This window comes from Perissodus microlepis, chromosome 7 (genome assembly GCF_051167445.1).
Source record: "Perissodus microlepis isolate ML-2025 ecotype Zambia chromosome 7, ASM5116744v1, whole genome shotgun sequence".
NCBI lineage: Eukaryota > Metazoa > Chordata > Actinopteri > Cichliformes > Cichlidae > Perissodus > Perissodus microlepis.
The window spans coordinates 5,641,607-5,667,573 of NC_140467.1; the positions used below are offsets into that span (position 1 = coordinate 5,641,607).

General features: G+C 39.9%; 1 protein-coding gene across 4 annotated transcripts in view; it reads left to right on the forward strand.

Moving 5' to 3' along the window:
- The window catches only part of rassf7a (Ras association domain family member 7a), a 43,913-nt gene that overhangs the window by 1,860 nt on the left and 16,086 nt on the right, over positions 1-25,967 (forward strand). For 2 of the 4 annotated variants that reach the window (XM_084932989.1, XM_084932990.1), the window contains one exon: positions 3,454-3,580. The exons of 1 other annotated variant lie outside the window; for it this stretch is intronic. The gene's annotated coding sequence lies outside the window, so the exon portion shown is untranslated. Of the gene's footprint in view, positions 1-3,453; positions 3,581-14,250; positions 15,217-25,967 lie in introns of those variants that run through there. One more of the 4 variants, XM_084932987.1, reaches the window with a different exon arrangement.

Consider the following 25,967-nt stretch of genomic DNA (forward strand, 5'->3'; position numbering starts at 1 on the left):
GCCTACTGATGTATCTGCATTTCGTGCTGATTTACAATCTGTGCATTTGATATGATTGCTTATTGTTTGGCTTGATAGATAATAAGGAAAAGTACACATCACTTTTCCGCGTTATCTGTTTCTTCAAATGTCTTTATTGACAGTCAAAACTCTAAAGGTCAATAAATGGAAAAGCAACAAAAATATTCATAAATTGCTGATTCAATTAATTGATTTTATAAATATATCACATATATTTCCACCAAGTATTCAAAGTATACCTACTGTATACAAAGACGTTTATCAGTTTATTTACTTTTTATCTGTTATTTATGTTTGCCTAGCTATTCTGATGTGAGGCGTTTTAAGATTGATTATTTGTATTTGGTATTTGATTCTTCCTCATATTGATTTCATGTATCTCCTCCACTTCTCATATGTTGTTTGTACTTCTCTGTTGCATCCCTCACACACCATGTTGTATTATATTGGCTTCTTCCTTCTTTTGAAAAAATAAAAACTTTCCCACTTCACTTTTTAAAACAATTGTTCAGCTCTGTAAACTGTTTTTGTTTCCTCTTCATGTTTTACTTAGAATCACAGAATGAAACCGAGTACTGAGTGGTCTCCTTTAGTCCACTCAGATGAATGCAGAAGTGCAATGCGACGTCCTTTAACAAACATTTTTTTTTTAAAAACTTAACGCCGTACTTTGAAAAAGTTGGAACAGGTACATGCACCACACCGTATTTTAACAGCTCTTTGTGTTTGTGAAATGAAGGATAGACAGCCAGCAACAGTACGCTCCACTGCAGATGTTAAACAGTGCATCAGGTACTTTCTCCTGACAGATACAACAATCACCACAATACCAGTGCTCACTGATAAGTATTCTTCTATAAACAATCACCAGTATATGTCGGCCAGTGAACTACCCCCAGTTTAGTCAATTTTAAATTGAAAAGTTTTATTTTTTAAATTTAATTGAGTCTGCTACCATATTTGACACAAAGCTTTGCATCATCTTGCAATTTCTGACTATTTGATAAGTAAATGTCAATTATCTTTTTCTCCTTCTTCATCTTTCGGCTGCTCCCTTTAGGGGCCACCACAGTGGATCATCTCCCTCACATCAGCCTATCCCTACCATCCTCCTGTGTCACACCAACTCTCTGTATAGCCTTGTTCATTACATCTGTGAGTCCTTACATTTAAATTCCTCACCCTCGCCTCCAGACTCCTGCTTTTCTTTCTCTCTGTCGGTCACACACTTTTAGAAAGACTGACAAATAACTCAATGTGTCATTGTATGAATGGGTCAATCTTCAGGTATCTCCAAGCATATCCCAAGGATCTGTGATAAGCCTAGAGCTACAATGTGTGTGCTATCTATTGATAAGCTGGTACAGGATTGTTAAGCCTCTGGCAGACCTTCCCATAACCTTTCTTTCTTTTTTTTTTCATGACTGTCCATGCAGTTGATACAGGCGGCTATGTCGTCTTCATTTGCTGAGGCTTATTGCTGTTATTGTGTCGCCATTCATGTTGTAGGGAGGTAATTGAGCCCCTTATTTCTTGCTAGATGCCTTTGGAGAATGAGACCTACTAGCCACAGCTGAAGCGGGGTAATTTAGTGTCACTGAAGCATTGTATTAAAAGGCAGATGATTGTGTTCAAGTGTTCACTATATTGCAGAGAGAGTGATGGATGTGTGATATCATCAGGGTAATAAACCATCTGCCTATCACTTGTAGACCATATTTGTCTCACGGCTTTGTAGGGAATTTACAGTTAGCTGGAAAGCCTCACTACAATTTACTTGACTATTCAGGGAGTGCATAGTAAAAAAAATACAAACTAATTTTGAAGTTTAGGTTTATTAAAATGGTCTAAAGTGGAAACATAAATAAGTCATGACAACAATAAAATAAACAAATGTAAAAGTAGCTTTGAAAAGATTTTAGCTTAAAACAGCTGAATCCGTTTAGACTGAAGAATTGTTGGCCATCGCTGCTCTGAGATAACACTAACCTGTGGGGGAGTGATCATATCCAGCCCAAGGGGCAGGATACGATCAGTAATAAGTTCTCCTGTGCACATGGATTTCAGATCACGCTTCAGTCATCTGTTGATATTGGATCAAATAAATCAACCTGAAAACGGATTTCTGCATCGCCACTTCCTACAGATGATGCAGCTTTTCTGGCTTCATTTGGCTCAGACATCTGCTGTGCTCTGGGGCTGTTTGTAAGTCGGGCGTGTTGAAGTGTTTGAGATGATGCAGTTACCGTTTCCAAGTCTTCAAGCCTTTCGGTAAACACTGGATTGACTCCTTTGGGTTTTAAGAGAAGTACCTCCATGAGTGCTGTTAAGATGGAAACTTTTTTCTCCCAAGTTCCTAGTATTAATACTCATTATTTTTTCAGTGCAATTACAAATAGTGTGTGTGTGTGTGTGTGTTTTGTTTTGTTTTGTTTTTTTAATGGTCTATTAGTGTTTTCTGATAATTGATTCATTTTTTGCTACCACACAGTTACAAGCTATACACACTGTTAATGGCAATACTGTGTGTGTGGTGTTAAGTGAATTTTGGTTTAGGGAGGGGGTCCTAGTCCCTGCTGCTAGCACCACAACCACTGTTCAGTCATATTCTCAGTCTTTTTTTTTTTTAATCCTTTTCCTCTGCAAGAGAGCAGCTGAAGCCAGTATCTTATTACATTGGGGGGGGGGGGGGGGCGGCGGCGGCGGCGGCATAGTAAACTGAGATGACTGAGAAAGCCCAAATTTTCCCTTTTCATGATTATAGTGGTCTAATGAAAGCCCAACAGAATATAAAATTTGAATCTAACATTTACACATACAGCTGTTTTGTTTTTATTAAAGCTGGTATATGTGTGACGGGTGGTTTTGGTTAATGTTTCATGATGATGACAAGTGTCATTTGGTCATGATGGTGTCCTGTCAGAAAGTGTATGCTAATGCACTATATATAATAAAACATTACTAAAGTGGAAAGGAAGTTATAGAGTGTGTCAACTGTTCTTTTAATATCCTATTGTTAACAGGAAAAAAAATAGTTTCCAATTTATTTCATGTTGAGTTTAGACTGTGGAAAAAGTTTGTTCACTCAAGCGTCAGGTCAGCTATACTTTGAGTTTCTTTCCCTTTCTATCCTTGTCTCTTTATCTTAGGTCCTCTATCACCCCTCCACCCCGAAACGCCATCCTTCTTTTTTATTCTCTTCTCCTCTCTCTCAGTGTATAGGGAGTGGTGTTTGGGCAGTCATGTGACTTTTTGTCTGAACACAATTGCCGGTGTTTGCCATTGGCCATTTTTCTTTGAAAGAGCGTTGGTTTCCCGGGTAACGGGGAATGGCGGCACCACTTCGCTTTTCTCTCCAGCTGCCCCCTCCCGTCTGCGTTGTTCTGACCTGGTCTCTCTCTCTCTTTCTCTCTGTCGCTGTCTCTTCGTCAGGCTGTGGATCAGGTAGCCTGTGAGCACGACACACACATACAGTGAGAGGGTTGTCTCGCTCTTCCTCCTCTCCTTCTTCTCCTTTTTCATCAGGCTGGCAGTTGCAGAGTCCATTAGACTGCAGGAGGTGAGTGAAACAAATGACCTTATTTGTTTAGATTTAGGTGCTTTTTTTTGTTGCGTTGCACTGTTTCTTTTCTAGCTGAGCACATGGTTGAACTTGTTTAAAATACTAAGTACTAAACTATCCACCTACTAAGTAAATAGAGCATCCAGTACAAATTAGTCAGTGATTAAACAATCATTACTAATTGGAACAGTAATCTTAAAGTTAAAAAATAAATTGGCCTTACTTTAGAGATACTCTAACTCTAATGTCCATGTTATCAATAGAGTGGGAGCACTATTTGATGCTTGTTAAAAAATATTTTTTTAACTCCAACCGTTTGAGCTACTGGGATTCCTGCTAACTTGTATGTGTCTAGCACAAAGTTTTATCCATGTTTTATTTTGAAATTTAAAGATATGGCATCACGCACTCATTTTACACATTCCAAAAAGGAAGGAAATCAAAGTCCATCAAGAGTCCATCAAGTTCACTTCTTAAGCATCTTGCTGATGTCTCTGGGTAGTTATGTGAGGAGTAACTTTTTAAGTCCCCATCCAACTGAATGAAAGAAGTGATGCTTGTTTTCGGAACAGAATGATAATTCATTAATGGTCTAATTCAGAGCGCTGATACGATTACATTTCTGCCCATCCAGTGAGAGTACTGAAGAAATACTCTATTGATTCATGTTATTCATGGAAGTCAAACACACAAAAATAGAGAAGTGTGCTTGCTACAGTGAAGTTGAAACTGTTCTTCCTCTCTGCTACTTGCATCCATCACTGCAAAAACATGATTGGCTAACATAGTTCCTGTTTGGACTGTTGATTTGATCTTTTGAGATATGGATGGTGAAAAACACGGTCTTTGACAGAGGTCTATAACTTTGTGTTTAGGATTTTGTAATTAAGCCGGCTTTCTATTAAGTCGTCTCTGAGGGAAAACTGGCTGGTTCACATATGGGCTGATAGTAACTAGTGCAAACAGGTAATTTAATTAAGTATCAGTATTAACCAATTAAGAGCCCAAAGCTATTTTGTGGGTAATTTCTAATAAATACCTTTTAAATAAATCTCTTGGGAAAAAGCTAGCTAGTCATACATGCTGTACTTTAATTATTTTTTGGGGCCTTTTGACTTTAGTAGATGGTGCAGTAGTGGAGAGTAGAAAAGGCCTTGCAGCATATGGTTGCCTGCTCACCCTGTGAGCTAAACTGGCGCTCATATTTTCATAAATCTTTAAGGTGTCTGGGTTATTCATTATATTGTTTTTATTTTTCATACAACATGTCTGCTTCATGTTTGGGACATCGCAGAGATTTTCTATATATTTAGAATTTGATTACTAAAAACTGTTTTGCACAGAGAAAAAAAAATAGTATAATCTGCTCTTAGAAATAAATACATGGGTAAAGCTGTTATTTGGAAAAACATTTAATCTTTAATCTTCAAAATATGATTTCTGTGCCAGGTTAGATGAACATCATTGTAGAGAGCCTCTGTCTTGTTATATATATTTCCCCACTCATCCGTGCTGGCAGTCTTTATCCTTCAAGCTTGGGTCCTCTACAAGAGGTCTGGGAGCCAGAGGTTCCAACGACTGCACTCTACTGGAGCAGGATCTCGGATGTCGTTCCTGGGATCTGCTGGAGCCGCTCACACAGTTTGGGGTTACTGCCTTGAATTCTTCATGTAACCCCTTCCGCTGGGATTACCTGTATAGTAGCGTTCCAACAGCTCCCTTGTCTACTTCTGCCTTCTTGTTCTCCAGCCTTACACAGCTGTAGGTTTTGTGTGTGTGTGTATTTTGTATGCATTTAACTTGTATCTTACTACTTTGCATTTTCACTGTAAACCTGCATAGGTTTTTATCTTTACATCTTCTGTCTTATGCACATTTAAGGCTACGTCCACACGTACATGGGTATTTTTGAAAACTGAGATTTTCCGTTTTCGTTTTAAAAAATAATCCCGTCCACACGTAAACGCAAAAATGAAGGAAAACGCTGCTAGGAATATGCCAAAGCAACAGGTGGCGATATATTCCTAACCGTGTAGAAATGTTGGCCAATCAGAAGTCTAGAAGCCTCGGTGGGAAATAGTAAACAAAGATAGGACATAGAAGCAGAACCGAGTCCTATGTGTGGAGCGACAATAACTAGGGATGGGTACCGGTATCCGGTGCCACGATGGCACCGGTTCTGACATAAACGGCAGTAACCAGACCGAAAAGCGGCGCACATTTCGGTGCTTTATTTCGGTGCTTTATTTCGGTGCTTTATTTCGGTGCTTTTTTTTCCTGAGCTGTGATACACTTTAGATTCTAGCCAATCATTTTACGTTTCCGAGGATAGTAGGCGGGTCCAGGTACGTATGTTCTTTTAGAGCAGAGCTACAGATTAAAAATGCCCAAAGCGAAGCGGTCAAAAGTCTGGCTGTACTTCACAGCAAAATATGCAAACTCAGCAGCCTGCAACAAGTGCTTTAAGCTGATACTGTGATGCTGTCAAAGGAGGTAACACCTCAAATCCGATGAAACACCTGGCGACGCATAGCGTTTTTTTAAAAAGCCGAGAAATGCGCCGTATTTGATAGCTTGCTGCGAGACCTCACACCGAGCACATCTACTGCGGGTGTGGTGCCTGTTATCGGACCTGGAGTTAGCAACATCCCCCAAAAACCCAAAGAGGAGAGTCCTGGCCCCTAGCCCTGCCAGTGTAGCAGAAATGATGACGGATGATGATGGCAGCAGCAGCAGCCGTTCTTCTCTGCGTGAGTAGCTTAATGTTGTTCGTGTATAATTTACGTTGAGTAGGCTAACCACGTTATTAAATAAATGCATGTAAGGTGAACTAGCAAACACCATCATAGCTACATGCGGCTGTCTTCTTGTTTGATGGCAGATACTCCCTTCACCCTGGCCAAAAAGGCTAAAATGACCAAAGAAAAAGTGGAAAACAGTTAAACATGAGAGGTTTTTGGACAAAGTTTGTGTTTTTTCCATTGTTTAAGCCCTGCTTCCAGCCAAGAGTGATACCATATATGCCCTATAGCTGCAGAAAAGGCTAACATTGTTATCTTTTTACAAAAAAACAGCTGAACATGAGAGGTTTTTGAACCAATTTTGTGTTCTCCATTCTTTAAGCACCGGCACCGTTTCAAAAGTACCGGTTTGGCACCGGTATCGGATAAAACCTAAACGATACCCATCCCTAACAATAACTGTGTGTGTATATGTAAGCATTTAAACACTGCAGAGAGTACAATTAACAGTATTGTAGAAATTCATTTCACCGAAACAATAACGTGGCGCACAGTGTGACGTCAAAAATGGCGCACACTTTGACGCTGCGTTTTCTCCGTTTTCCTCGTCCACATGTAAATGTAAAAACTGAGTTTTCGAAAATATCCACCCTGGCAGGCGTTTTTAAAAATCTCCGTTTTCAGTGACCGAAAACGCCGTTTATGTGTGGACGAAAGGTGCAAACGCATAGTATTTCAAAAAATACCCGGGTATGTGTGGACGTAGCCTAAGTACAATGAATTGTGCTATATAAGTAAGTACAACTGCCATAGTGCTTTCAGGCTCAAAGCATGGTAGTAGGTCCTTGGTTATGATGAAGCAGAGAACTAAAACAGTCATGGCTGGCATGGGTTTTTAAATGTCTCACAGGATATACTGTGCCCTAAACTGTGTGGAGATTATATGAACATTATTGGCCTAACTTATTTCTATGTTGTAATGAGAGCTGAACAATAACCTCGGTTATTCTTGAATTTCCATGAAACATTCAACAGCTGTCTGTGATCTGTGCTCCACTCATCGTGGCACGGACACAATAAGGCCTGTGTTTGGGAATGAGGCCAATTTGAGAGGATTTTAAACATTGGTTGCTGTCCTGAAGTGGCTCCCCTTGAGCTTCATTTCTTAGGCTCTACCAACCAGGTGGTTGCTTCTGTGTTTGGTTACTGTGGTAACACTGCAAAGTGGCTCCCTGCCCCTGCCTCAGGTGTACTTTATCTTATGACCCGAAGGACACTTTGCACATACAAATACACATACACTTGCACTCCCATATACAAACACACACTAGGACCTTGATTGCTGACACGGGGAAATATGAAAGACGACTTTGTCCATTCTAGAAGTGACGGTATAGTGGAAACAATGTTGTTATATATGTTGGTTTCTTAGGTTTATCAGTGTTAATTCTAAGAAAAGGAGCCTGTGCAGATATATTTTCTTCACTCCTGACTTTAAAATCTCTTAAAACTAATGAAGATTTGAGAGTCTCATCTGCGCTCATGTTTTGTATAAAGCCATTTATCTGTGCTTTTTTTTTTTTTTTTCTTCTTTTTTTTTGCCAGCTTACATTGGGGCCAAATTTAGGGCTTAAAGCATTTCAAGCCTGTTGTTACTGACTGAGATTTAACTCTGCACAGTCAGTTCATGAAGATTTTAATTTAATGTTGTTTTTTTTTTTTTTTTTTTTTTTTAGGTATATCCGTTTCTTGTCTGCGTTAATCGTTTGTAGACTCAGTAAGCAGGAAACAGGGCTGGAGTGGGTGTCATTGATCCGCAGTCTGGTATTGCATTGCTGATGCAACCAAGAGGAAACTGGTGCCGAGGCCTTGTTGTTGCCTCTGACTGGCTGCCATGATGTCACCACTGCTGACCCGACAATCCTGACATTCCTGCTGATAGAGGTTTTATGCAGACGTGGAGGGCAATATGTGAGAGAGATGCACAGACTTGCACACATACGGCCTTTGTCTAAGCACTGATTAGTAATCTGGCATATACACCAACACACACGTCATTAATTCAGTCTCACGCATATGCCCACTCCAGCACACTCAAATGCTCTACAAGCCGAATAAAGACGGTGATGGCGAGTCTCATCAGCTTCGTTAAAATTCAACAGGTCTTTAAGTGTCTCTGCTTGAATTTTCGGCGAATCAGTTTTGCATTCATTCTGTCCTTCAAACTAAAATGTCTATCGTTAAAATGGTATGATTAGAGCGAGCCAGCTTCATTTTGCATTAGTGTTATCACTTCTTTGTCTCTATGCACATCGGTTTTTTTTTGGGGTGTTTGAGTATTTGCTTATAGTGCTTATTTTTTTTAACTACAAAAGACTAGCTATAGTACAGCTACAGCTTTCCTTTGATTCAGCCAAGCCACAGAAGGAAAGAGATGACAGGCCTGCTGCGGTGAAAGCTTTTAAACGCTGCTGTTCCCGCAGGTGTTTGGATAGTCCTTTCCCCTAGACACTTCACAGCAAAGGCCAGTATTGTAAACAATGTTAAGAATAAGTGGTTAGAAAATGGAGTGTGACATCTGAGACCATATGGAGGACAAATGGAAAAGGATTTAGACTCAACAAACAGTTGTAAGAAATAATGTAAATCAACAAACTGAAGACTGGAGACAAAGGTGTAGACGAACAGGCTGGGTATCTGTGAGTGTTCAGTGTGGCTTCTACCTCACAATGTGTGAGGTTTACAAAGCTTTTGTTCACATTTGACCCGACCCCTAACCTGCACCCATCTGATAACTCCCCTCTCTGTAACCTGGATTTCCTGTCCATCCACTTCTCCACTTTGTTGGGCTTGCTCGACACACTTGGCGTGATAAAGCTACCTCTGGCTCTACCTCTTTGTTATTGAGTGAAACATACTAACAAAGGACATAATTTGCATGCATGATAAATCACAACATATGTTAATGCATTACTCAGCATATTGAAAAATGTTGAAAAAAAATCACAGTAACTTTGTATTATGAGTGAGGTTTTGTGGTAATTTTGTATCACAATCTAGTGATTACTACCTGTAGAAGACAACACCTTAATCTTGCACTAATTTCTCTTTCTTTGTATTCTCGCTCTGTAATCGCACATTAGCTAGGATTGTAACTCATGGGTTGGGTCCTCCCTTTTTCTAAAGAAGTCTTTGGGTTAGTCAGGCCCTGAGGCTGAGACAAACAGGCCCTCACAGGATTGTCTTGATCATTACAAGTATTTTTTTAACCTCCTAGGACCTGGCGTCCACATATGTGGACATCACATTTTGGGTTATTTAGACTAAAATACTCAATTTTGCTCTACAAGGGCCTGATATCCACTTACGAGGACATTATACTGCTACTGTTCTATCAAAATTTTAAATGAATATCCTCATATGTGGCTCTTATTTTTCTTAAAAACAAAAATAAGGTTAAAAAAAAAAATCTGGTAATTCTTTGTTTTTGCATTCATCAGGCCCAAATATCAAAGAGAAATTAAAAATGCATGTCGTGGAAGAGTTCGGGTCTTAGGAGGTTAATAATGCTTTTATTGAACTTTTAAAGGGCGTAACAAATAAACAGCAAAAAGAAAAAAGAACAATAAAATGTTTCTATATTATTTATATCCTTGCAGCTCAATAAAAATAAGTAATAATTTACTGTCACAAAACCAAGTAGCTCGGAATGTTAAAATATGACACAAAAATGAGCTCCCTTAAACCGAAAAAAGAAAATGTGAAACAATAGTAACAAATAGCAACAAGAATATGTCTGGTGTGTTTTTATTATAGTGATTTAATGTGGCAAGAGTCGCATGTTCTCATGAGGCAACTAAAGTGTGATAATCTGAGGCGTTTATTCACAATTCCCTTTCAGCACAAGCTGATATCAAGTCACCTGCTGAGGTTGCAGTTTCCATATCTTCACCCCATGCTTTTGCATATAATATGATGTATTCATATTCATAAACGGACTATAAAATTCAGATGAAGCCCTTTATAATCACTTTATAATGACTTGTTGATTTTTGTCTTTTTTCCCCCTCGATCACTTCCTTTTCTTTTATGGGAGACAGAAAGGAAAAATTGGAAATGGCTGCTACATCTGGTACAAACAGTCTATCCAACTTTGTGTGTCACAGCTCTCTCTCCCTGTAGCATTGAGGCTAGTTGCAGTATCCATTTACTGATAGGAACAGCATGGGGCAACACAGTGTGACACTAATGGCACAGCTTTTTCTCCAGAGACAGTGTCTTACCAGAAAGCGTGATTTTTAAGCAGTCGAGATATTTTGAAGTACTAGTTTGCTGCTTCCAACACGAAGACACTGAAGATAAACACACTGCAGCGTGTGATCGCTGTCCAAAAATGTATTTCATCTCTCAAAATAGCTTTTCATTCAGCTGCTCAAAATGCAACGTGATGCAATGTGTGACGCAGCAGTGTTTTTGAATGGTGGTAACTTTGTCCTGAGCCAGTCTAGACTGGTTCTGAATAAAGAAGCAGAAAAAGAGATGATGGAGAAAGTGCCAGAGTGTAGCCAAAGTCCTGACAACTTGGAAGCTGTTAAAGCCAACTGAGAATCTCTTTTGCTTCATTGGAGCGGTCTTAAAAAGAGTGATCAGAGAGCGAGGCGGCTCTCTGTGTATTTTTTCTGTCTTTTCTATCCTGTTTAGAGGAATTCAAAGTTTGTTTACCTGGAGTGTATCAGCTGATCCAGTTGACCGTGTCTTGCTGTCATTTTCCTTTTGTGCTCACTTGTCATCCCTTTGTGTTCAGATTCACCTTGGCGGCAGATTGTCGAATCACCCGTTGTTATTTGTCAGGCGATAATGCGGTGACATGTATTTGCTTTCAAACCACAAATCATCTTGTGATCCAAGTTTCTGGGAAGAAAACAAAAGTCTTTGTCTGTTCTCGATGTGGGATGTGCTATATTTACATCTCAACAGGGCAATTACCTTCACTGGCAAAACCATGTTGTCTGTCATAATGATACACAAGACATAGCTGCAATATGGGAGCACCAACATTGGCCTGACCATAATGAGACAGCAACCCTATACTTAGCCATGTTTGGGAAAAACAGAGCATTACTACCTTGTGTTGCTTGAGAATGAAAACTGATGTCAACAAAAGTTCAGGATTTTTTATTTTGTTTTTTAAGCTTGTTTGGCGTTCTGAAAATAGAAGTGTATCATTCCATTCATTGTCCAGGTTTTAGTCTTAGCCAACCTGTTGACTACTCTTTGGAGAGTGCTTTTAGTGAAGGGTTGAATTAACTGAGGGAAGAAAATGGTGGTGGTTTCAACAGGGGCGATGGAAATGGATGAGCCTTAGGAGCAACTTCATGCTATTCATTGTTGTTGAATAATAGCCAACAAAGACAGTGTCAGCATGCATTCCCCTCTCTTTGCTCCCAAGTTGAACTGCTGCCAGACACAGCCAGTCTATTTCTCACTCTCAGAGCCATCTTCTTGCCTCTCCTGAGTCGAGTTATGGATGGGTCATCTTTAGACAGATTTACAACCACTTGCTCGTTGAAGTATTACCTTAGTTTATAGCTGGTGTTTCGAAACAGCTGTGTGACATTTTTTTTTTTTTTTTGAATGCAGATAAATGATAAAGAACTACTTGAAAGACTTGCCTCGAAAAGTGCAGGTTTTAAAGCTGTTTTGGCCTCATCTTTGTTTTCTTTAGCGTCTTTGCTGAATGCAGAGGCGGAGCTGGAAATTGAGAAGGGGAGGGGGTTGCAGGAATGTTTGAGTCACAGGAAAAAAAGGGATGATATGTAGAGCTTGACAAGGGAGGGTTGGGGTGTGGGGTGGGGCACAGCAGTGGGAGGTACCCTGAGGAATGCCTGGAAGGTGTCAGCAAAGTCTGGGAGGCTTTGGACTGATTATCCTTTACATCACAATGCCCTCACTCTTAAATGAAGTGGATGTGGGTCTGTGGACGGACGAGCAGATGATCCATTTACAAGCAATAGCCCATCAGGACCCAAAAAGTGTGGTTACTTTTTTAACTGTGGCCTTTTGCACCTAAGCACCACCTCAGGAGGTTGTTCCCCTATTTTATTCAAGAGGGGTTTAAATTTTGTCAGACATCATAGCTCTTAGATGTGTCAAAAGCTTTGTTGTATAGACAGAACAGTGAAGCACTTTACACTGATGGGAACTGACCCTCCGTGAACCTCTGAGTCAGCCTGGCTAAAAGCTACAGAATTCTTCGCAGGGATCTTTTGTTTTTTGCATGATTTAATTCATGAAATTAATGCAATTAATCCCCAACATCTATTTTTGGAACATCTGCTTTATACAATGTGCACGCTGGTTATTAGGCACTGTGATTGCGTGTCCTCATTAGTTTGGTTGGAATACAGTTTGTTGTCAGATGGAGGCAAAGTAAAGAAAAGGATGACAAAGGTTTTGTTGATCGTCTGCTGCTGCATCTTTGCATCAGAGTTCCAAAACTACAAAGGATTAAAGTAGAGGGGAAGTAAAAAATTTGATCTGATATTTTGTGACACTAAAGGAAAATTGTGAAATTGGCCTTTTTATTCCCTTGAACTTGGTTAGTTTTTACTTAATTAATGCCACAAAACACATTGATTATAAATGAACTAAAAAGAGATGTAACTAAATAAGAACTGATGTATTAATTGAGAATGCTAAATGTCACTTATATGTCAGTATTGGTGTATATATATTTGCTCATGAGTTACTGTGGGTATAGTGGTATAAACACCATTTTATAGTTTAAAGAACTTCTGGTAACAGCAGGTGTTCCTGTAAGATATGCTGCTGAGTATTTGGTCTCAGTCTTATTAATACAAGCAAATTTTGGGGATTCTCATCAGAAATATTTGCGTATGTTTTCTGTTCATGTAAAAGAGTGTATCAACTGCTACATTAAAAAAAAAAAACATTATCTGGTTAACATGCAAATCTGTAATCTTGAGATGACATGTTGCCTCTAGGTGAAAAGTTGGAGGAAAATATATGACATGCCACCTGGAACTGTAAAATGTCCATGGGTACAAATTGGTGACGCGATCGATTGGTATCAGAAAAGCCTCAGGGCGATATGTAGATTCATTGAAATTCTTCTTTTTATGCATTTTGAAAATGTATTATTATGAAAAGTCGAAGGAAAAGATATAACATGTGTGCTTTTGAGCTGAACCTGTGTCTCAAATTTATAATGAGGTTGTCAGTAGTTCACATAAGAAAACTACCACTGTGGTTAAATGGTATGCAGGTGTACGTGTTAGACATGAACTTATTACTTCCGCGGCTGCACTTTGTTTTTCATGTGCGAGGCACAGTGGAGGGGTGCCAGACAGAGAGCGGGGATTGCTTCATACTGAAAAGAGCCATAAAAGTTTTATTTTTATTTTTTAAAACCCATGAACGTGTTAATTTTAAGCTGTGACAGTCTGAAGGGTGTTGTTTTATGTTGCTATAAAAACTGGTAACAATCAGTTTTTAATGTGTGCTTTATTTAGCATCAATATAGGCTGTTATAGTCTCGGTGCTAATATATTAGCTGTTTTGCTTCATTATCTGGGCCTCAGTTAGTCCTCCTTTTAAACTCGAGACGTTTGCTTGCTTTTACATAACGTCTAAGTGGCCATTTTCTAGTTTCTTCTGTAGGGAAGATAGTAAGGGAGAAATAAGACGCTAAAAAAATAGTTTACGGTTAAGATTGAGGGAGACGTACGGATAAAGATGAGGATAATGTCAAGAGAGTGGGGTATGGCTCATGCTGGGGGCTCCCACACATTCTGCCTAGCCCATTGGTCATGCATGTCTCAGCTCTGTGTGTGTTTGTGAGAGAAGGTTATGGAGGCAGGAGCACAACTCAAGATGGTCACATTATTTTAAAATGTTAAATAGTTTCTATCCTACTTTTGTAAAGTAATGAGTTTCTCTTATAATGTGACTGTGTTGCTTTCTGGACAGTAGTCATTAGATTTAAGTTGCTTCTTTCTCTCATTTTCCCACAGGGCGTTGCCTGACTCAAACACATGCACGCACACACACACACACAAACACACACACACACGTTGTCCAGTTCCACCTGGTCTGTCGGACTATGACCTCATTCCAGGAAAAGGAAGAGAAAATCACCTGACAGACTCATTTGTGTAATCAGCTGTAACCAGAGGCCACTGCGTGTATGTCTAATGCCTCGAGCTACTGATTGTGCTAACAGCAGGGAGTTTATACTGCTCTTATTTTTTAAATTCTCCTCTAAGTAGTCCTTTGTGTCATTCAGAAATACAGATTGTGAACAGAAGAATTGCAAAAATTGATGCTGATAGAGTACGGCAACACACAAAACACTCTTTCAACTACCTGAAAAAGGTGGGAGGTGATCTGATCTGTCAGCACAGCAAGAAAGGGTGGGGAGAAAAAGAGTGAGAGAGAGAAAGGACTGGCGGGGAGGGTGTGTTTCTGTGTGGGTGAGAGAGACGGCGAGGAGGAGGAGTGTAGAATGACAGAGGGAGAGAGAACTCTGGCACCTCTCAGATCTCGGCTGTGGCGAGGGCTCCTGGTTGAAGCACATTCCTCAAGCAGCCAGCGACGAAAAGGCAGCGGGACAGTGCGGAGGAGAAGTCGCGACATCCTTTAAATCTTTTCGTGACCACATAGGACTGCCTCTCACCTCCTCTCGGCTCACGCACTGCTCACACAGACACTTGCTAAGCTGCGTAACGCACCAGCCGCTCAACCAGCTCTGCTGCCCTGTCAGAAGTAAAGGATTTCCCCGATTGAGGCACAGGGACAGAAAGAATAAAAAAAGCTGATTGAGGAAAAGAAATTTAAATCACTGAAGAGGCGGAAAGGCTTCTCTTTTACTCGGTAAGTGTACGGGCTTCTTTTGGTGATTGTTTGAACGTGTCCTTGACTGCTTGAATCACGGTGTCAGGAAGTTTCTCTGAATACAGCCGGCTTTTCCCTATGTTCCAGCATGCACTTAAAAATCTGTTATTATTACTACTATAAATACTGTTAGTTTTTATTATAAATGGCGAGTTTCTGTTTGTATTGTTGTTTGAATGGTATAATAAGGAAGAGACTCTTGTGTTATGTCTGTAGAGTGATGAACTGTGTCTTTACATGTACCTGTTGACACTAGACCCGTCATCCAAGTATTCTTGCCTGAGACAAAAGGACCCAAACCTGTTTGGAGGAAACCTCATTGACTGTGCACTTGTGCAATTATGCCCCTTCCCCCCCTTTTTTCTTTAAAAAAAAAAAATAACTTTTTGTGTCAGTCACAAAGCCAGCCTGCCTGTGCAAATAGAGGCTGTCCACAAGTGTAATGTATCACAGGCTGCTCTTTTTACTACCCCAGGTTTAAAGATTAATTTATGAAAGTCATGGGCAGAGTTCAGCTCACTTACTGCACGTTCCGTGCTATACATCTCAAACACTGTGCAAATCTAATGCACCAAATCCAGTGGAAGTGAGCCTATATAAACGTTGACTCATCATTATGCATGGCTAGCATCTTAGTTACAGATTCTCAGCATGGTTTGTGTTAGACAGTGAAGCTCATTAGCAGGCTGTATTTGTTGTCCAATCAGGGCTGCTGGTTTTAAATCCCTCTCTCCAGGAGGGAATTGTTTTTTTTTCCAGGTTGTGGGAGTCAAACAGTTACACCTCGTGTGTTATCTCTGTTAGTATGTTTCACAAAGTTGACTTGTTTCCAGAAAGATAGTGTCAGAATAATAGATGGTTAAGGGAAGGGAGCCATATGGACTTTGACGCAAGCGCTTGGTTCTAATTATTTTGTTTTAGTTTATGTAATCGTTAGCAGTTGTTATACTACAGTTTGTAACCCTTATTCAAATGATCAGTCCCACCTGATGTTTGCTCAGAGTTATCAAGTACAGTAAATTTATTATCCTAAGTAAATGTAGTGGACCATGTTTGCTTGACATCTTTGAAGGGAACAGAAGTATGACGATTTAATGTACTAGAAAACAGAGTGGCTATTATAGTCATAAGAAAAAGCCACATGTGAAACGTGAAAGGCACTTTTAATTAAACATATTGTGGTTAAAATAAGATCCCTTTATGTTGCTCAAGTGTTTCCAGCTGTCAGTAGAAAGTGACTAAAGCCTGCTTGAATAATGCCATGTGCCACTTAGCATATCCATGATGTAATCGCATCATATTTGCCTCGGCCTAGTGTCTGCCCTTTCACAGCTGCTATAAAAACATTTTCTTTTTTTCACCTTAATTTTCAGGAAAAGTTTGTCTCACATACATGATTTTATTTTATTTTCCTGTTAAGTAATAGTGATTGAAATGCAGCCCATTAAGACTGCGTTATTACGTTATTATATTAAAGCAGATTAGATTACTGCAGTCACTTCAAAGCCATTTCCAAGCAGCTGCTCTTCATGGCTAAAATTGTGCTTCTGTATATGTGATATCACTTAAAAATAACGCATACAAATAGTTTGAAAGTAGAGCTGCATTATGACTTTGGTTGTGTGTACAGAAAAAATGTAAGATGTCCCATTAAAAAAGAGGAAGTTGGTGGACATGCACAGCTCATTTGTCTGGTGCAAAAAATCAAGCGATTATATAGGAAACGATCAATGTTGGTTCAAAACATCATTAGAATTGTTGCCAGGTGCGTTTATTTATGTCATTGTTTTTAGGTCACTACAGGGAGTACAAAGTCGCTAAGTTCCCAACAATAAAAAGAAGTTGTGAGCAAGTGGAGCGGGGCTTTGGTTGCAGATACAAAAGAAAGTTTTGGCACCAAACTGTGGCTTCTGTTTACGTAAAACTATGAATAAATAACTCTGTTGTACTATGAACATATGTGAAGGCATATCTGCTGAAGGTTTGAAACCATGTTAAGTGGTAGCACTTGCCTCGATGTTTTCAACTTCAACGGCTATATTTCTGCAGCAATTTTTATTAATGTGCAACAATAGCCAAAGGGAAGAGTATCCAGTTTATCATCACCAAGGTAAAGCCGGCTGAGCGGCAGGTTTAAGAAAATATTAATGCTAACGTTTAAAACTTTCACTGCTGCATGGCCCGGTGGTAGGAACTCTGTTATGAACTATATGAATGGTATTATCTCATCCTTTGAAATATTTTCAAATGAGATAATGTGATTTAAAAGGCGGTATACTTCCTATTCCTAGGAATGCATCATAAAACGTTCAACTTCTCAGCCTTATTTTCTCTCTGCTACCCTTCAAGTCTCCATCAAGTGCTTAGATATTTCTTATTTTCTGTCACATGAATGAGCCTTTTTAGCATTGAGACAGTAGAGTGTCCTGTGAGAGTGGTTGTGCCTTGTTCTCTGCAGTGTTATTTTTAATGCTCTTTTCCTGCTCGAATACACAGATGGACTCCTCTTCTAGAATAGTCCGTCTGTCTCTCTCCGTCTCTGTCAGTGTGTCTGCCTGTCACTCAGCTCACATGGCAAGGAAGGCAAGCCTGCCCATGCACAGCAAGATATCTCTTGGGATTCTTGATGGGAACTTTCGAAGTCATCCTTCATGCTGTGAAGCGTCTGAATTTCTCACAGTCCTTATCAGTAGCATTTCCGTACTCCTGCCGATGCACTCAGGTGCAGATGTAATTGGAAACTCTACGGCCACATGTTGGTGAAATAATATTTTTGCACGTATGAGGCTGTGATTATTTTCAGGCGGGTGGTTTGAGCCACTTTCTCGTCTTTTCCGATAAAACTGTCTTTCTTTCTCGTGTGTCGCTGTGCTTACCTCACTTGCTCTCTCCTGTACTTTTCCGTGCGTCCTTCCCCCTGCTTGTGCAATGTGACGGAAGGTAATGCTGTGCCTTGCTCATGTCGGATCCATTAGGGATGAAAGCACACTGCAGTGATAAAAGATTGATCCAGTACTTCTTGCATCACATTCACATCCCTCACATCTTGCTCCCTTATCCTCCCTCACACCCCTCTTTCCAATCCAAAGTCAACCCAGTTTTCAATTTATCAAATCATTTGTACTCCTCTAAATAAATCATCCTCACCGAGTTTACTATGGCAGACGTTTTCCCACAGGATTTCATAAAGGAGAACACAGTCTTGTAGGATGCTGTAGAGTCTTACAAGTTCTCACTTATGAAATTTTCTCGATGGTGTGTTTATTTAAAAAAAAAATAAATAAATTGGGACGGCTCTGTTTCAGTGTCTCCTTTCTTTAGTGTTCTTGCTGTATCAGGTAGGGTAGTATGTACTTTGCTAGAAGATCCAGTGAGAGACTGGCATCCAGCCCAACACACACACAGGCCTTTTCTTCGCCTGTTTTATCTGAAGAGGCAAAGACAAACACAGCAGACCTGTAGTTTGTCAGCAGAGAGGTTATAATTACTGAGAGGAAGGGAGGATTTTAAAAAGGAATTTCACTGTGGCTCTGTTTTGAGATTTTTTAGAAACCTCTCTTTTCAAGAGCACCTGGCTTTTTACTTTTTATGTGCGAGTTGTAAAGCTGTAAAGAAATTTGTGGACTGATTATAAACATTTCCCTGAGGCAGTGGGGCTTTTTTGTTTTTTATGCCAACTTTTCTGAATTGTGCTTACTTTTGTCCTCAGTTATCCCTTTCAGCGGAAGCTGTTGAAATAATTCGAGGTCACCGAGTGACACAAATAGCCACAATCTCCCTTCATTCATCTAACATGTTCAGGTCAGAGGTTACCTAAAGCCATCTACTCTCAGAACTACGCAGACTTGGTCCACCTTAGGATATGTTCCCAAGTAAGCCCAGCTGGCTATAAAGTTCATCTGAGTCAATGTTTTCATGTCTTATCAGGATAAACTTCTTGTGACATTGTCAAACCAATAGCGTCGTATTTCCTGTCGCTGTTTGACACCAGTGGCAGGTTACTGTTGCTGAGGTAATGAACAATCTGTGTCTGTTTGTAGGCTTGAGACGCATGGACAGACACTCAATGTGTAGTCATTATACTGCGGTAAACATCTTATTCCCGCTAGGATGGTCATGTGACCGTTTGCGTTTGTGTGGATCTGTGAATATGTGTGAGAGCGAGCAAGCAAGCAGCTAGTTGCTCCCTTGCTGAACCAGCCATGCTATACCGATTCTCTGCACACAGAGCTCTCTGGGCAGTAAATAACACAGTGCCTCAGCCGGGGGACCTGGAAAGGTCCACGAGGGGGGTCAAGACTCCAACAAGAAAGCGAAAAAAATATCTGCCTCTGGGAGCAGAGATAGTAAATCATCATATAGGACAGGAGAGAGGCAGGTGGATCTGACAGATTTGCCCGTCATGCTGAGAGGCTTGACGGTAGACCTGTCATTGAATGTTGATATGGTAGATCAAGCATAAAACATGCAAAACAAACCACCATTGCTCATGGGTAGATGGTAGATAAAACAAAAATTCTCTGGAAACTTTTGGTCTGGGAGGATTCGCTTATATATCCTATTATAAATACACCAAACATGACAACATTACAGCCTATACATAATATTGCTACTTCATTTTGATTGAAGTACAAAAACAGGTTCTAAGTGAACAAAGTTACAAGAGTCTAATGATCCTGTAAGCCAGAGGTAGGCAACTCTAGGCCTCGAGTGCCGGTGTCCTGCAGGTTTTAGATATCTCCCTGTGTCAACACACCTGAATCAAGTGGTTAGCTCATTCCCAGGCCTCTGGAGAACTTCAAGAAATGTTGGGGAGGTAATTTAGCCATTTGAATCAGCTGTGTTGGGTCAAGAACACATCTAAAACCTGCAGGACACCAACACTTGAGCCCTGGAGTTGCCTACCCTTGCTGTAAGCAGTATCAGTACGTTTCATGCAACCCTAGTGAGTTGAGTCTTCATCACCTGTACAGTTTACTTTACTGCACTTCCTTTAACCATGTGACAAAGACACCAAAACTGATCCTTTATTTCATCCAGAGAGATAAGCAGATATAGGAAAGATACAGACATATTTTCAGCATCAGATTACCGTCATACCTGGGCCCTGCTCCAAGATTTAACTTTACTGAGTTTCCTGGATATCTTATCTGGGTAAAACCCTCAAAAGTGGAGCATGTCATAAGTGTTATTTATAAGATATATATTTTTTGTAAGTTTTATTTTGATATATATCACATTTGGTATTTCCATCTTTATGCTTGCTACTTTTAATATTCCTTCATTAAGAAACACCTCGTCATTGTTCCATCTTGTCCTTGTTATTCCAAAAGGGTAGCTAACATATCTCTCACAAGTATACTCAGCCACAGGATCCTTGTCAGTTTGTGTATATACTTGTGTATCCATACCAAAGATCACCGTGGTGATCATGTGGAAGATCTCAGTCCCAAAGGTGCTCCAAGGATGCTGGAAATCGGCACCCTGCCCTCCTACTTTTTTCTGATGCACACATGCGTCAACTGCACTGCTCAGGCATCGTCGTTACTCCTCTCAAAGTAATGATGGGGAGAGAAAGTCATGCGTGACACCACCTTCCCATCAAACTATAAATCACCTGAACCTTATGATCTGCTTGCAACACGGGCATTTCATCGATCACTTTCTGTGCAGTTGAGTATTAAAACTCAAAATTATACTATTAAGAGCACTGTGTATAAGAAACAGGTCTGAAAGCTCGTATCAATTTCAATTGTATTGTTTAATCTTCTCTATACTTACTCAGAGTTTGACTTATTCTGTAAAAATAAGCACACATTTTTAAAGTAAGGTATCTAAAAATGTAGCGTATTTATTTTATTTAAATAGTTAAATATATATATCTTGAATGTACTCCCCAAGTTACTCTGGATCTTTTTTTTATCTTTTAATGTTTATTTGCTCCACTCTCTGACTGATGTTTTGTTTGACTCATGTAACATTTAGACCACACACATGTGACATCGCAGTTCTGTGACGCATTGTAAATACCAAAGTGTTTACCTGTTTAACCCCTTAGGAGCCTTTATCTTAGCGCACACAAATAGCGTCTTTGTGGAATGAATCTCCTTTCCTGCAGATCTTATCTTTGTAGCAAGACTTAACAAGGTCCTGCTGCAATAGTCTACCTTTAGTTTTACTTACACACAGCCACACACAGCCACACACAGCCATGCACACGCACACTCTTGGTTGCTCTCACTCTATGGCTGTGCTGTATTCCTAGCTAAAGGCCAGGCATGTTGAAACTCCCTAGGTAAATACTGTAAAGGTGTGAGGATGAATGTTTTGCATAGCTGAAGGTCCTTAGCGATGGAATACCATGTTAATTTGTACAGCTGGTGGCTGCTTCTCAAACTTTCTGGCTGTCTTTCAATGATTGTCACGGTCGGGACCCAGCTTTCAGTTTCAAAGTCGAGTCTAATCAAAACCAGCAGTGAATGGACTGCATTAGCTATAGTAGTCACATGTGAACTGCCCATGTAATGTTCGCGGCCTGTAAAAAGAGACAAGTGGAATTCCTCACTTTGATCTGTGAAAACATGCTTCACACAGAGAGATGTATGTGCTGGAGTTGTGTGTTTTTTGTTGTAATAGTTCATCCCTGTGCAAGAATGAGCACCTGCTGTATCCTTAAGTAATAACTGCCTCACCTAACAGGCAAACAGACCTGTGATGGACAGGCGTGTTGATAATGATGATGCTTTGAGATTCCTTTTGTGCTATTTTTGTTGCTGCAACACACACACACACACACACACACACGCAACACACACACACACATATACATACATATACATATATATATATATATATATATATATATATATATATATATATATATATATATATATATATATATATATATATATATTTTTTTTTCCTTTCTTCAAACTTGAGCAACTAATGGTAACAATCCCTTCAGCTTATATAAGGACTGACGAGTGTATCATGGATTGCATGGACTTAGTAGAGTGTGATGAACAAAACACCACCACCTCTCTCAGTTCTGAGGCTCTAAAGTCAAAGGAGTTACTAATTCCATGTACTTTAAATACAGTTAATCATATCAAATGATAAAAAGTAATTAGACAGGGCTCAATACTTAGTTATAAAGATTGCATGTTGTCAACCCTAATCATTGTTTTGCTCTTTTGCATTCGAGGCCTTATTCTGATTTTGCTTTAAGATCTAGGAAAAAAAACGAGAAAACAAAAAACAAGAGTAAATAATTGATATGAGCAGACATGGAAGCGACCTTTAAATTACTAATGAGTTTAGCGTCAAACTTGTGACACTGGAGGATAGCTTTCCTCCTCAATGGCACATGCATGGGCACATGGGCACATAAATAACGTGTGCTGGAAAATTCAAGACTACAAATTTTCCACTTATGTACTGTGTAAATTGCATTTGTTAAATTAGTGGGTTCAAGCATCATCATTTTTGAGTCAGGCTCCCTGGTGTCTATACTTATTCTCATGTAACGTATTATTTAGTCTATCTGCTAACTGAATATCTTCTTCTGCGTGTCTGTTCGTAGGCTATATATGACCATGTACTTATTGCGCATCCTATATAAGTGGGTCTGCCACTACTATGTGTTTTATATGAGTTTGGCTGGGAACAGAGTGATATCCTCCTTCCCTGGCAAGCACTGCTGAGTCAGGTTGGGAGTATATAATTACATATGGGTACCCATCAGCAGTCAGAAAGTCTTCTTCTATGGCTCACCCAACAATATAAACTCCTGTGCTTGCAGGGCTCAGCTTGCAGGCAACCAAACCAGTCATCCTGAGCTGAGCTCTCAGTGGAGGCCAGCTTTGCTTGACCTCTCATTGGCTATGTGAAAAGGACTTTATTATCATTCTCACCATTAGCTGCTGGCTCTATGGGCAGATCCATGAGTCAGCGCAAACAAATATGTCCCCTGTAATGTATTCACCTCCGCTCGGCTTCCAGGCTTGAAGCAAATAAGTGAATGGCGACTGCCAAATCAGGTATGAGTAAGTATTCATCACAGTGCGGTGAATAATGCAGTATTGTTGTATTGCGGCCAGGCCTGTGTAAACTATTGTGGCCACGTGCTTATAGGTGTCTAGTTTGTTGGCTTACAGTGAAATCCAAAAGTGTGCCACGAGTTCTTTAAATTTCCAGAGTAGAATAATAAAAGCAAAACCTACTTTCTTGGGCCATCAGTCCATTTTGTTTTCATCGCTTTTCAAATTCACGATCGCGGTAGGATTGGCGCCTCTCCAGGCTGGTGTTGGGCAAGAATTTGTAGTTTGAAGAACTGAATTTGAACAAATGTTCTTTGTATGACATCTACATATGCTCTTCCTCCCTTGTGGTTAAGGGCAGGTTACGATTTGTCACTGTGAATGCTGCTGGTGATTCACGGTGAGTGGGATTTTACACTAAGTGCTGTTTTTACACAGTGTGACTGCAGGGGTATTGACTGCCAAGGGTGATGGCAAGACTCTGAACGGCCATTTCAAGGTGTTCTTCAAGTGGAAGTAATTGAGTTTAAGCTGTAAACTCTCACTGATCATCAGTTGCATGCTTAGTGCAAGGACAGCTTGTATTTTATTTTAGATATATGTATGATGCAGTGAGTTGCACCATCTGATTTAGAGTTAACATTTAAAAAAGAGCAAAACAAATGACATAACTAATCTATATCAAGAGCAACTTTTTAAATGTGTATAACCACCCTCATGAAGCTCATTTTTAGCAGCTTTTTATAACTACTCTGATTCTATTAATACTATATTGTTTCCTATATTTGCCCTTGCAAAGGTTCTGCCTGCGTTAATGAACCACTGATCCACGTTCACTGAGATTTCACACTTGGATTAGGTAATCATTATAATGGAGAAGGCTAAAAGGCTGGAGTGACAGATCCCTGTATGGAAGTATGACAACTAAAGCTTATTAATGCTGTTTCTGATTCTTTTGCGCTCAGTCATTAGCATGTCAATGGAGTAGAAACACAGGCAGACGGGGCATTTTCAAAAGGGCTTGTCAGTAACAAGCACTTGGACTTTTTTCTGAGAAATATTTACCAAAATAATGTACTGTGAAAAACTGCATTATTCATCACGTGTGTTGAAGCTTCACTGAAGCTTTGCTAGTAGAAACCCAGGCAATTGTTCAGTCTCTAATCAGCAAACATCGTGTCTGGAGCCTGGCCCTGGACTGTGAGGAAGAAGTGTCACCATCAGTGTCACACACAATTTTACACATAAGGCTACCCTAATGCTCGCATTAAATTAAATGTGACTTTGCAAGAGGAAACCAATGTTTATTCTCAAAAGTAGAAGAAATGTTTCCATGTGTCACTTACTGACCCTTTTTAGAGTTGCTTTCCTAACACCTAAACAAACTTATTGACCACTAGAGAGGTGTGTATACATGGAAACTTTAGTGTTAATTTGTGCAGTAGAAGCCCTCACCCCTTGTAAATCTACAGCACTTTCTTCACAATACTCAGTGTGCCTCTGTCTGCTGCTGGCACTTGGTCCCTGCTGATAATAACTTATGCAAAGGAGCTGCTGGTGTCCGTTGGAGAATTTAGAAAGCGTTTCTTACATGTTTTCATCATGTAAGGTTTGGAAGAAGCTCTGTTAAAGGTACAATCGCTGCTGATAAATGCATGAGGCTAGGCTAGGCTTGTTAGCGTTATTAATTTAAAGCAACTCCCTGAATACCTTCTAATTGTGCCTGAAGGCTGAGTTGATCCAGGATTGCACAGATGTTTTATACAGTACAGTACAGTTCAATCCCAGAGGCAACTTTTAGTTAAAAATGTGCAGGTGGAAGAAGAGAGATTTAAATGTATGGGTACTGGGACTACTAATGATTTTTTTTCTCTTTAAATTCAGTTGCTTTTTCCGTCATAGTTCTCCTGTTCAGATATGACCTATCATTGGCCTTATCAGTGAATACATGAACAGTTTAATGTGTAAATTAAGAACATTTCCATTTTTTAGTTTGTATCCGTTGCAACTCTTTTGCAGCCAGTGTGCAAGACAATTGAGATTTCAACATGTAAAACCAGTTCTATTTGCTGAGGCTAAAGAACACTTTTCTGCCACTGTGAACAATTTTTAGTGCTGTTCTCAACTGTGATTGTGTCATGGAACTTTTTGTTCTCATCTTTCTGTGCAACATAACCTGTGCTGACGTAGTAGATACTGAAAATTGAAATAGGAGGAGGTGTGACAAAGAATGCGAAACAAGGAAGCCAGGCAGAATGAAATAAAATATCTGTATTCCATTTTATTGGTGGTAACAGTGCTTATCTGTGGTAACACTCCAGAATGGCAGTAAAAGCTGGTGTGTCAGACGACTCAGCGATGCCAGAGGCCACAAAAGAGACAGCATTGTCTGCTGAGTGTAGAACCAGAGCAACAATAGTCTCTCTGCAGTTTAGATGAGACCAGGCTGTTCTGTGCCAGCGTGTTGCTGTCTCTTTGAGTGTTTGTCTTTGCCAACCTGGAACAGAGTGGCACTGAGGGCCTAGCTTCTCCCAGTACTCTTAATTGTCCTTTAGCAACAATATTTATCCTATTATATACATGTAAAGCAGCGTGGGACAGGGTCTTATTAACCCTGCGTATACTGATAGGGATAAATGTTTGCATGCATTTGTTGCTACGATCCATTGACAAATGCGATGTAAACACTGC